The following is a 12,724-nucleotide window of genomic DNA, read 5'->3' as shown; positions in this document are numbered from 1 at the left end:
AACGCAAATTGCATAGAAAAACTCTCTTGAGGAGAAAAGTTTATACCAAAGCATCTCCCTCTAGACAAGGATAGGTAGGAGCCATCTGTCCAGATAAACTGTGACCATAATAGCACCAAAACGGAGGACAATACAGAAACGGTTGAAGTACTTAATATCTTTTAAAACTGTTTCAAGAGGAGGGTTGCACAGTAGTACCACTTTTAAATTTTCAAATGAACAACAAAATGGCTGATATCAAAATAAGTGACCATGAAATAGAAAAGTAACTGAAATTGGTCAACTGAGGGAAGTCCTCTAGACTTGATGGGATACTAATATGATTCTACATAGAATATGTGAAAGAACTTGCTCTTCTTTTAGCAACAGTGTACCACAGGTCTACGGGGGGGAGGGGGGGGGGTAAAATGTTCCTGTATGAAGGGCTGAAGTGTTCTTGACCACTGGATGGAAGCACAGGTCATTCCCGTTTTCAAGAAGGGTCTTCAAACAGATGGATGGAACTATAGGACTATATCTCAGACATCAGTCTGTTGCAGAATTTTGGAACACGTTTTATGCTTGCGTATTATGACATTTCTGGAGACTCAAGATCTCCTCTGTATGAATCAAAATGGATTCCAAAAATAACAACCACATGAAACACAGCTCATTTGGTTTGATCATGAGATCAAAAGGCTGCAGATACCGGTGCCCAGGTAGATGCTGCGTTCCTCAATTTCCACAAGGCATTCGATAATTCTGCGCTGCCTCCTGATGAACAAAATATGAGCATACGGAATATCAGACCAACTTTGTGATTGGCTTGAAGAGTTTCTAGAAAACAGAACACAGTATGTTATTCTCAATGCAGATAAGTTTTCAGACATAAAAGTGAATTTGGGCATACCCCACGGGATGTATAGGTCCATTACTTTTCACAATATATACAAACGACACAGTAAACAACACTAGAAGTTCCATGAGGCTTTCCATGGACGATGAGAAGTTGCAATGCTAGAAAACTGTAAAGAAGAAATACAGGGAGACCTGCAGAGGGTGAACGCTCCGCGCAGGGAAAGCCAATTTACTCCAAATGTAAGCAAATCAAACAATGCGTATACATAGGCAGACCTATTACTGTACAATTACATAACTGCAGATCAAACAATGGAAGTAGTTACTTCTATAATATATCTAGGAGTACTTGTATGGAGAAATTTAAAGTGGAAAAACCACATAAACTAATTATAGGAAAGGCATATACAAGTCTGAGATTCGTTGGAAGAATTTTCAGGAAATGTACGAGGGCGTGATGGAAAGTTTGCCTGCAATTTTTTTCATTTATTCAACATTGGTTGACATATTACATGTCTTGCATATCACTCGACCATTTCCCACCTTCTCTGATGTGAATTGCAACCCTCTGTCACTAGAGGACTCCTAATTGTAGCGTGTTAACACGGTGGTGTTTAACGCAACTATGTTGGTGCTTGAGAAACAGAACCTCAGAAAACTGAAAGCATGAATTTGAATAGTTCATCCACACATGGAGCACCCTCTCCTTCAGCATGACAATGCCAGATCACACATATATGCTGCGACAATCCAGTGCCTTGGGTTCACTTTCATTGATCGTCCTCCATACATTGCTGACTTGGCCTCATCTGATTTTTGTCTGTTTTTTAAACTTGAAGAACACCTTTGAGATCTTCAGTTTGATACCTATGAAGTGATGCACACAGATGTGAGGTTGTGGCTCTGGCAACAAAGTCGAAGATCGTACAGTGACGGTAACAACAAACTGGCATCTCGTTGCAGGAAATTTATTTTTTGCCAGGGAGACTATGTTGAGAAATAAATATGTAGACATGATGGATAAAGATGTAGAATGTTAATAAAGTTTCCATATAAAAACTTTGGAGGAATTACTTTTCAGCTTGCCCTCATAGTCCATCAACAAAGGAGGTAGACTACAAAATCATCATTTGACCAACATTTAATATTGCTCACCAGCTCGGGATCCAAACCAGACAGGATTGATAGAGGAAATAGAGAAGATCCAAAGAAGAGCAGTATGTTTTGTCACACATTCATTTAGTAAGTGCGAAAGTATCACGGATACTGTCATCCGACTCTAGTGGCATACACTACAAGAGAGATGGTCTGCGTGGTATGGTTTTTGAAAGTGTAAGTTACTAGAAGAGTCAACAAATATATAGCTGCTGCCTAAGTATATCTTGTGAAAATACCATGACGATAAAATTAGAGAGAGATTCAAGCCCACATGGAGGCTTACCAGCAACCATTCTTCCCGCAAACCATTCGCGACTGGAACAGGAAAGGGGGAAGTGACAGTAGTATACGAAGTACCATCCACCACACAATGAAAGGTAGGATATGGAGTGTAGACATAGATGTAGAACTTTTTGAAGACATTTGCTATGACTGTTCACTGGAAATAGATGTTCAGCTTTGCAAAATGCTTTTAACATATAAAAATGGCTGTACTGATTAACTGATTGAATGTTTGAGGGGGGATTATGGGACTATATGGCGATGCTGACAGTCCTGCAATTCCAAAGTTGCTTGTGTAATATAGAGGGTTCACTAAAAAGGGGTGGATCCAGTCAGAGGAGTCAAACTATAAAGCGAGGAAGTTAAAGCACAACAGTAGAAGGCATGAAAGGGTAGGCCAAATCTAAAAACCGGAAAAACCGAGGGATAAAAGATGGTCTTTGCAAGGGGAAGTGGTCATGAGTCCCAGATCAAGAAAACACAAAGAGAGGCCCCAACCACAACCACCATATCCTGGCTCGATACAAAAATCATTTTCATGTAGGAAACTGATGGCAAGTTCAACTACCCATGAATCGTCTGCTAATATTAATGACGGGCTATCTGGAAGGCTATACTTAGTACGCAGGACCAAAAGAAGGGGACATTCTACCAACATATGGGATATCATCAGTTTGACTCCATAGCCACACTGTGGTGGTGGCGCGCTGCACAAGAGAAAACGAGGTATGATCAACGCATAGACGGCATAAGACAGAGGATTCCTTTCGAGAGGAGTGGAAGGAAGAACGTCAAACTGCAGTGGCCTTCTTGATTGTGCAGAGTTTATTATTGACCAGATGTCATTCCACATTTGGGCAAAGAGAGATTTGATGTGTATCCATATATCTGCACCCAGAATCATGAAAGGAAATGGGGGAGGGGGGGCGTAATCATTTGCCTTTCTTGCCAAATGGTCAGCCAGTTCATTCACTGGGATGCCCATATGACTTGGGACACAAAGAAAGACAACCGAGTAGTTGGCATAGCCAAGTGCAAAGAGAAGGTCACTGGTAGCAGAGACCAAAGGGTGATGAGAGTAGCATCGCTCTGAGGCAACATCCTAGGGGGGTGTGGGAGGAAATACACAGGGCTCTTTCCAGTGACTGGAGATGGAGATCCTAACAGAGGGAAGTGAGACACATTCCAGCCAGCAATCCCACCTTACAGCTGGTATCAGGAGGTAGACAACCCTTGTTTGCAAAGAGGACGAGGTACATGAGAAGGTCCAGGAATCGTCAAATGGCGATTGTGTAAGAAGCCAGGAGTTGGCTCTGTCGTATTTGTAGAGGGGGAATCCCTGCTTCAGTGAGGAGACTGTCAAAGGCACTAGTGTGAAAGGCACCAATAGCCAGATGCACCCCAGTATGGTGAACACAGTCAAGTAGTTGCAAAATGGAAGGAGCTGCTGAGCCATAAACCCAACAACCATAATCTAGTCTCAACAAAACCAAAGCATGGTAAAGATGGAGATGAGTAGCATGGTCTGCACCCCAAGATGTGCGGGCCAGGAGGAGGAGAGCATTAAGCTTCTGTATGCAGGTACTTTTCAGATGGCGAATATGGGGCAACCACATCAGCTTTTTATCGAAAATAAGTCCCAAGAAACACGACTGTGCTACGACATCTAGGCGCTGGCCGCCTAAATAAAGTTTTGGATTGGGGTGTACTGTGGGTTGACAGCAAAAATGCATAACCCGCATTTTCAAGGGAGAAAACTGGAAGCCATGGGAGAGAGCCCATACAGAGACCCGTTGGATGGCATCTTGGAGCTGGCGTTCAGCAAATTCTACTGAGTAAGAGCGGCACCAGATGCAAAACTCGTTGACATACAATGCCTAGGTAACCAAAGGCCAAACAAAGGTTACAAGCCAATTGATGGTGATGAGGAAGAATATGACATTTAACACAGAACTCTGTGGGATACTGTTCTCTTGAATCCGAGCAATGCTGAGTGAAGTACCAACTCGAACCCGGAAGTACCAGTGGGATAAAAACTAATGGATAACAACTGAAAGGAGGCCGCGAAAGCCTTAGTCATGGAGGGTGACTCAAATGTAATGGTGCCAAGCCATATCATATACCTTAAGTAGGTTAAAGAAGGCCGTGACAAGGTGCTGACAATTAGTAAAAGCCTGCTGGACTGCTGTTTCCCATCTGAGTAAATGGTCAGTTGTAGATCGTCCTTCCCAGAAGCCATACTGATATGGGGACAAAAGGCCCAAGACTCGAGTATCCCACATAATTGGATGCTAACTATCCTCTCGAGCAGTTTACAAAGTACATTGGTCAGGCTAATCAGGTGGTAGCTGCCGAAAGATGACGGATTCTTCCTAGACTTAAGGACAGGGATAGCTCTGCTGCCTCGCCCTTGCAAGGCAAAGGCACATATGAGTCAAATGTGTTGAAGACCTTGAGTAGATGTTGCCTCTGAGTAACGTCTAAGTGTTGGATCATTTGGTTGTGGATGGAATCCACGTCTGGGGCCATGTCATGTGAAGAGGTAAGAGCCTGCTAGAATTCCCATTCAGTAAATGGTTCATTATAGGATTCAGCTTGGTGGGGGTTGAAACATAGGGGGTTTCCTCAACTAGTCATTTCTGCTGGAGGAAGGTAGCAGAATAGGAAGAGAAAGCTGTTGAAAAGTGTGTTGCAAGGTCTTCTGCAAGGACCGACGGATGAGTACAGAGCACCCTGTAGGATAGCTGATTCTCGCTGCCGGTGCAGAAGGCTATGGAGCTAGGACCAAACCTTCGATGAAGAGGCACAGCTCCCAAGGAGGAAACATACCACTCTCATCATTCCTTTTTTACTCTGCTTAATAAGGACAGAGACACTTAAAAATGATAAGATTTTCTGTGAGGGGTGTCGTTTAAATCGCTGCAACACCCGCCAGCAGTCCTGGTCGACAATGAGGTGAACGTGTGGATAGGCAGATAGCACTGCCAGTACCATGAAGAAGAGTGGCAGAGACGTCTTGCATGACAAAATCGATGTAGTTCGGGCGAGAGGTGTTTAAGTGCACAGTAGATGTATATTAAGACCATTCAGCAGCCCAACTTGGAGGCCTGTTTGCCTAGGTAACCAATGTGGGAAAGCCACGAGAGCAGGGTAGGAGCTTGAGAGATCAATAGCAGAAAAGGTGCCATGAGTGTTGCTGAGATGGGTAAGGGAACTGTCACTGAGGAGATGTGAATCAAAGTCTGTAATAAGTTGGTCAATTAGAAGACCCCTACCTGGCAAAGCGGTGTGCATTGAAGTCCCTGAGGAGGAAGTACAGGGAGGGAGTTGCCGTATTAATGTAGGCAGGTCAACACAAGAAAGTGGCCTACCTGGATGGAGGTAGACTTGCATATGGTGACTGCTGGGGTCATTTGCACTCCAGGCTAGTAAGAAGGAGATGTCTGGTGCAAATCAAAGTTCAGGCCCCTCCAGGTGCTATTAAGTGGTCAATATGGTTCTGAAAGAATGCCCAATAACCAGAAAACATTGGAGAGTGGTCATCACGGAAGTGTGTTTCTTGAAGAGCATGACAGAACGCAGAATAAGAGGAAACAAGTTGTATTTGCAGTACGTGATGGTAATGTCAGTTGCAAATCCACTGGATCATCATGTGATAAGAGTCCAAGTTAAACATATAAAAGCCAAGTGGAGGTCATACCAGCGGGTCAGTGATGACTGACGAGGATGGGGTGACATCCATAAATAACAGGTCAGACTCACAATATTTCTGCTCGCCCGGCTAGCCGCATGGTCTAACGTGCTGCTTCCCGAATGGGAAGGCATGCCGGTCCCCGGCACGAATCCACCTGGCGAATTAGTGTCGAGGTCCAGTGTGCCGGCCAGCTTGTGGATGGTTTTTAAGGCGGTTTTCCATATGCCTCGGTGCATGCGGGCTGGTTCCCCTTATTCTGCCTCAGTTACACTATGTCAGTGACCGCTGCGCAAACAGTGTCTCCACATATGAGTACACCATAATTACTCTACCACGCAAACATTTGGGGTTACACTTATCTGGTATGAGACATTCCTGAACCAGGGAGTTTTTATGCCACTCTGTGCTTATTGTGTTATAGACTATTGTTATGTGAAACAAGAACAGTTGGAAAAGTACTCTTTCTCAACTCAGCCTTGGTAGAGGCAAGACGTATTTTCTGATTCATTTTAAGAAAGTCATGATAGTCAAGCCAACTTTCTTTTAACTGTAACTCATTTTGTTTCTAATGTTTGATGGTGCAAGATACTTACAGAAAGTTGCATATGTATGTTGAAAGTGTGAATTATGTTGTGCATGAAAGTCAAATACATCATTAACTGACTAAAAGGAAAGTTCGCATGTCTACTTTCACACTTTAAGTCGTCAGAACGTTAGAACATGGTGACCTGTGTGAAAGGAACGAAAAAACAGGAATTTTCAGTCAAAAACAAGAAAAGAAGCTGTTGTGTGTTGCCATAGCAACCAAACATAATACGACAAGGGATTTACTCTGAGACACTGGAATGTGTTCAAGTATCTAATGGAGCAAAATTTGAATGAAAAATGGCGAAGACATGAAAAATTCACAACAATAAAACATCAAAGAAGATTTCGACATATTTGTCTAAGAAGAAATATGCATAGAACACCTCAACCATGAAGATCCAGTGCAGGAAGTATACAGCTCTCACACACGTTGCGTGGACGCAGACGCAGAAACCAACGTACATCCGACGCCGCTGGCACCAGCAAGTGCTGACCTGCTTCCATATCTGCTCACCTACGCTATAAGACTTCTAAGCTGGGTGAGTGAAACAAAACTTCATTACTTTAGTATGAAGTGGTACAAGATACTTTTGAGTGAACTTTATTTGTATAGTTATCATATTTATAGTTAGTTTTAAATGCTTACAAAAGCTAAAGCATACAAGAGTATAGAAAATATACAACAGGTTGGAGAGACTCAAGACCCAGCTATGGCCATGAAAATTAACAAAGAAAGGCCTGACTGGGCTGAGTTGATAAATTTAATCAAAGTTCAGAGTGCAACTCTAAGTAAAGAACTAGGTTTGGTAAATTCTCAATTAAATGCCCAGAGTCTTAAGTTAAACTCATTAGATTCGCAATTAAATATCCAGAGTGAGGCTTTAAATGCTCAGAGGGAAACTCTCAATATTCAAACATCAAATTTAGGTTTGTTAAGTGCCGAAGTAGACTCTCAAAGTAAATAATTTAGTAATCTATGCAAAGGCGTGGGTGCTTTGAAAGCTGAATTTGACACTATAAGTACTAAAGTAGAGAATTTAAAAATAGATTTAAAGAACCACTCATATAAATCATATGTTTGCTAACCTTACTCAGAAACAGAATGACAATTTGCAAGATTTATCAAAAAGGTTAGAACTGGACACTGCGAACAAATGTAACAATGTAGAATCAGAACTTATTGAAAAGTTAGGACCTTTCGAAAATGTGTAAAATATTAAGTATAATGATGTAAGGCATGGATTGTATACTTTGAAAGAGAGTGTAGATAAGCAGAATTGGTTAATGCTGATCATTCAATCACAAATTACAGGTGTCAGTACACGAGTAGATAATGTAGAATGGAATTTCAAATAGAAAATAGCCAACTCTGATATACTGTATTTACTCGAATCTAAGCCGCACTTTTTTTCCGGTTTTTGTAATCCAAAAAACTGCCTGCAGCTTAGAATCGAGTGCAAAGTACAAATTTCATATTGTTTGTCTTCGAATGTAGCAGCATTTCAATGTACTACGAAAATCCGACTGGCAAGACTATTTGGGATGTTTGTCAACATGGGAAACTCTACGTTCTGAATTTTTTCCTACCTGTGAGAAGAGATGGATGCTAATAGGAACTTTTATGAACTGTGAATCACATGCAGTATTCTCTTCACCATAAGAATAATACGAATATAAACATTTTGTCATGTAGGGCCTATTCTTTCGTGTCTGCAGCTATCTCATTTATATCCTGTCTGCCTGATAAACTACGAAACTAGAGTGAGACAACAGCAAATGCGGAAGAATACACATATCACGTCATGTTTATATTCGTATTACCGGTATTCTTATGCCTAATAGTGATACAGGCAGAAATGAAGCACGGCAATTGACTAGATTTTTAAATCTAAGATGACTCTAATTTCTGTGCAGAATGTAATGTACTAAAGAGGCGTCTGCAAAGATTTTCAAACAGAGAAAAATTTTCGCTAAACTCTCGTTCAGAACATCTTCTATCATACGCAGTCTATTATTTGGTTCTTGTTGATCATTATCAAAGAAAGCAGCAGTGTAAGTAACAACAAATAGCAGTATCTTGCCATTGTTTCGTTAAAGAGACGATTCCCCCCCCTCTTTTTTTTTATTGCAAGCGGTGGTACCGTGCACAAAAGCAAGCCATGTGGTGAGCGGCAACAGGCCGTAAACACTCATTATCAGAAAGTGACGAACAATGCATGGCACAATACAGTAATGCATTTTCAGCTTAGAGTGACGTAAACACCTATAACAAAGAGAACAGCACTTATCAGATCAAAGAAAAATAAGCAATCAATTCAAACCAGACGAAGCACGTGAAAAAAGAAGGGTACCCGTATAAATACGGACGGAGCGCCTGACGCATAGCAATGGCTACCTGGTAAAGCTTAACTGCTAAGTGTACGACTCGAACCAAACTACTGTAGCTGTATCATCATTCATTCAACCTAAATTATGTCTCATATTATAATGGCCCAACTTTGTTTTGATTTGGAGGTGCGGCCTAAAACTTTTCTCTCCCCTTGAATTTCGAGTCTCAAATTTAAGATCCGGCTTAGATTCGGGAAAATTATTTTTCCTTGATTGCGAGTCTCATTTTTCACGTGTGGCTTCGATTTGAGTGCAGCTTAGATTTGAGTAAATACGGTAAATGTAATTAGTATGGAGGAACGATTTGGAGAAATTATAGATCGAAAAGTTACCAAGAGAATAACATCCGGGAACGTACCACTTTTTCCTTCTTCCAAACTTAATGATACCAGGAACGGTACAGACGACCTGTGGAAGGAGATTAAGCGTGTCCAGGATAAAGTAGAAAATGGGTATCTTCACCTAATGTTGTATTAAACTGGATATTACTATAATATAGTAACCGACTTAAGAGAATCACAGAAAAACAGTGATATCTAGACAAAATAAACTAAACAGAGTAATACAATTGTGGAAAATATAATAAGATGTGACTAGCCGAACAACTGTTATACCGTAGTGTATAGATTTTCTATTTTGTATTGGGTATTTTATACCTTTTGTGAGATGTGATATAGATGAGAGGGTTTGTATCAATTTTGAAAGGGATAAATTATGACTAACACAAAACACACATCACACCTTTCAAACAATCCTCACAAACAAATGTGCCTGATTCTTCTTCATTTGCCATTTCCATATGGTTGCTAGGATTTCCTTCGGGTAGCTCAAAGGGTGAAGGTGGGACAAGTCCATTCCGTAGGATACGATTAAACACCAAACCTCCTCCGGTGTCTCACTCAAGTACCAGAGAGGTAAGGATCCTGGGGAAGGGGGGTGGGAAGGGTTTCCTGTCTTTGGGGCTACCTTCTTTCTCTTCTTCAATCCTAGAAACCACTTCTATTTTTTCCTTACATACTTCTCATCTCGAGGACCTGTCTATCTTTTCCCTCTTTCCATAGTCATAAACTTCTGTCACTGAAGTCCTTCATTATTTCCATGGTTACTAATAACCTACATCTTATCTCTAGATAAGAAGGTCGAAGAATCAGACTACACGAACACGCATCCACATATACACAAATATACACTTCTACGCAAACATTAAATTATATAAGACAAAGCCTGTCATGATGTGAAAACCGCTAGGTGTTGTAAACGAACAGCTATGAAATAGTAATGAGTAATGGATAAGTAAGAAAAAGGCATGAACAATGTCAGTGCAATAAAAGCTCTGATGAACTGAAGGATAGTGGGACGTAAGTAGTGTGTGTGTTGTATAAAATAATGTACAGAAGTTGATAAGTAGAGGAGGACTCTAGGGAGTGAATGATATATTAAAGAATGAATGCAAAGTTTAAAATAGATTTATAGCTTTGCCAGAAGATACTTAATTATGGTATAAATCGAAATGTATATTAGGGTAATGAACCATGAGGCCTACTCAGAAAGGATAAGGGGGGTGTACCCGGCATTCACCAAGTATAAAGGGCAGACATACCTACATGGAGATAGGACGATCTGTGGCCTAAAAATTAGAGATGTTTTGTAAGGGGCGTACCTACCAGAATGGAAAGAGGAAGTGCTCTCATAAGGTTGACCCACAAGCAAGGGAATAGGTGCTGATCCTTGGAGAAGGGGACAGTATTGTGACTAAAGTCACAAATTTTATAGGAATTATTCTGGAAAGTGTAAATTCTATGAATGACTACAGAATTATTAATGACTACAGAATTATTATGTTCTGTGGAAGTAAATGAGTGTCAAAAGAACACTTTCATTTCACCCACAGTTCCTCCAAGCTACAACTAACAAAAATAGTACATCCTAGGAAAAAGGTAGTACAAAAAGATAAGAATAGAAAATAGATTACTCATGTGTCAAACACCTGAAGTTTTTGATTGAAATAGAAAAAAGAAAGAGAGTCCTCACAATTCCTAAATATTAGTAAAGCTGACTAAAACTACGAGTAAATGATCATGTCTTAATAATAAAGTAAAGTAAGAAAAGAATAGAGAGACATTAAGCGAAAGATTGTTCCAGAGAGGACAGAGAATTGTTATGGAAAGGAGGGATATCCTCCAGTCTCATGTACCAGCAAAATGGAGTACTTTTCGCAAAGACGTGCCTGACTGCCTTGCGATTCAGAGTGCGTCTGCCCACAGGTTGGCGGGACGCGGATTCCATTTTGTTTGTTCTGCCAGAAAAATGTATACTGTTAAGATATGAAATGTTATTACGAGTTACATTATTTGCATAATGATTATGTATAAAATATCGCGTGGTCGATCTGTGGGGGGCGATATGTAGTGATTCGAGAATTTCTGTGTAAATTCTAGAACCACTCAGCCTTCTACCATCTCAAACACACGATATTCTAGATATGAATGTGGGATGGTAAAATCCTACCTAAAGTACTCTTATAGACTCTTGACTCAGCCTTCGTAGAGGCAAGATGTATTTCTGATTCATTTTAAGGAAGTCATGGTAGTCAAGCCAATTTTCTTTTAACTGTAACACATTTTGTTCCTAATGTTTGATCGTATGAGGTACTTACAGAAAGTGACATACATATGTTGACAGTGCGAATTATATTGTGCATGAAAGTCAAATATGTTAACTGACAAAAAGGAATGTTTGTATGTCTACTCATTTTATAAGTAGAAAGAAGCTTAAAAGTTACTGTGCCTAGCACTATTCGATGGAGAAGTTGTCAAGAGATTTTCCAGCAACCGACTATCCCGTAAAGAAGAGGGGCTGCAAAATTCCAAGTAAGTCACTTCATAAAGAATTGGAAGGTGGTATTGGGAGATAAATCAGTATAACCCACACCAAAACTCACACTTTAAGTCATCAGAATGTTAGAGCACGCATTGTTGACATACCTACCTTACCTCTGAGCAAATGGATTCGCCCGTTACACGTCACTGGCATGCGCACAATCGAGGGAAACACAGTCACTTGTGAGCAAGCGGTCCAACGTAACGGTGTCACTATGTTTTCAAAACAGGAACAATGGAGTTGGATCAAGATTGAATGTGCCAGAGGTCATACAGCACAACAGTGTCATCAAGGTCTTCAAGAGGCATGCTGGGAATTGGCATTGTCGTACACAACAGAGGCATGTTGGGTAAAAGCCTTCAATGAAGGTCAGCAAACTGTGGCACACATACATCATGCAGGTCATCCTAGCGTCTTTGAAGTAGTAGTGCATGCTGTTGCCAAGTTAGTGGACAGTGATCGACGCCATACGAGTTGTGAGCTCGCCCACGAAACCAGATTAGTGCATACGATTGTGCTTTGCATCCTGAAGGAACACCTGGGCATGCAAAAAATTGTATCACGATGTGTTCTGCACGACTTGACGGAAATGCAGAAATGGATGAGTTACAACACTGCTCAGATGCACTTGAAGTGAAGGAGAGGCTTTCTTACGCCGTATCATAACACTGGATGAGACATGGGCCATATCGTATGAGCCAAAGCTGAAATGCCAATCCAACGAATGGTGTCATTGTGGGTTGCCGCGAAAGTTGAAAGTGCATCAGAGTTCCAGTATGGTGACTCTCGTGTACGACTGTGATGGTGTTATCATAACACATTATGGTCCACCATGGCAGACCGTCAATGCATAGTATTACTGTTCGTTTCTGGATCATCACCTGTGACCAATTTTGC

At 41.0% G+C, this 12,724-nt stretch overlaps 1 protein-coding gene across 1 annotated transcript in view; it reads right to left on the bottom strand.

Annotated features, from left to right (window-relative positions):
- Positions 1 to 12,724, bottom strand: part of LOC126175990 (probable tyrosyl-DNA phosphodiesterase) — a 121,739-nt gene that overhangs the window by 44,751 nt on the left and 64,264 nt on the right. The gene's annotated exons all lie outside the window — the stretch shown is intronic.

Source organism: Schistocerca cancellata, chromosome 3 (assembly GCF_023864275.1).
Source record: "Schistocerca cancellata isolate TAMUIC-IGC-003103 chromosome 3, iqSchCanc2.1, whole genome shotgun sequence".
NCBI lineage: Eukaryota > Metazoa > Arthropoda > Insecta > Orthoptera > Acrididae > Schistocerca > Schistocerca cancellata.
This window is presented reverse-complemented; position numbering and strand designations above follow the sequence as displayed.